Below are 618 nucleotides of genomic sequence, written 5' to 3'. Positions count from 1 at the left end.
CCGGCATTCTAGCCACCACACCAACCCATTCCCCCTCAAGAGAGAAAAATGTGCAGGCCCTAAAGATAAGAAGTGGAATTTAGATCACTTAAGAAGAAACCACTGAAGTATGGGGAGAATGTTGTACCACGGAACACTTTTTCAACTTTTTGAAGTGAAAACTTCTTTAGCGGCGTTAAGCACTTTTGCGGGATGGGGAAAAAGCATAGAATTCGCGTGAGCGTCACCGACCCGACACCGCGATCGCTACCAGCGAGATATGCATATGAGTCTTAAAATTCATCTCCTTCAATCACATCCTCGGTAGTATAGTGGTCAGTATCCCCGCCTGTCACGCGGGAGACCGGGGTTCGGTTCCCCGCCGGGGAGGATTTATTTTCTCAATCTCATACAATTTAAAAAATTTTACAATGGATATTTCAACTACGCAGGCTGACTAGGTATAGTAAATAAACTTTGTAAATATATAGACTGTTAACGTCTTTTTGTTTTAAAAATATTAAACTTGAAAATAAAATGTATAGTGTATATTGTATAAGTTCATTAAACATAAAGAGCTCGTGCATGAACGTGCAGGAGAGTGTACACGCTATAAAAATACAGGTCAGTACAATTTAA

The 618-nt window shown here is 40.3% G+C and overlaps 1 non-coding gene across 1 annotated transcript; it reads left to right on the top strand.

Annotated features, from left to right (window-relative positions):
* The first annotated feature begins 297 nt into the window (after nucleotides 1–297).
* Trnad-guc lies at nucleotides 298–369 on the top strand. Its single transcript has one exon. It is a non-coding gene; the product is annotated as a tRNA-Asp (tRNA).
* Nucleotides 370–618: the final 249 nt, after the last annotated feature.

This window comes from Ischnura elegans, chromosome X (genome assembly GCF_921293095.1).
Source record: "Ischnura elegans chromosome X, ioIscEleg1.1, whole genome shotgun sequence".
NCBI lineage: Eukaryota > Metazoa > Arthropoda > Insecta > Odonata > Coenagrionidae > Ischnura > Ischnura elegans.
Note: the sequence above shows the minus strand (reverse complement) of the source record. Positions and strands in the feature narration are given on the sequence as shown.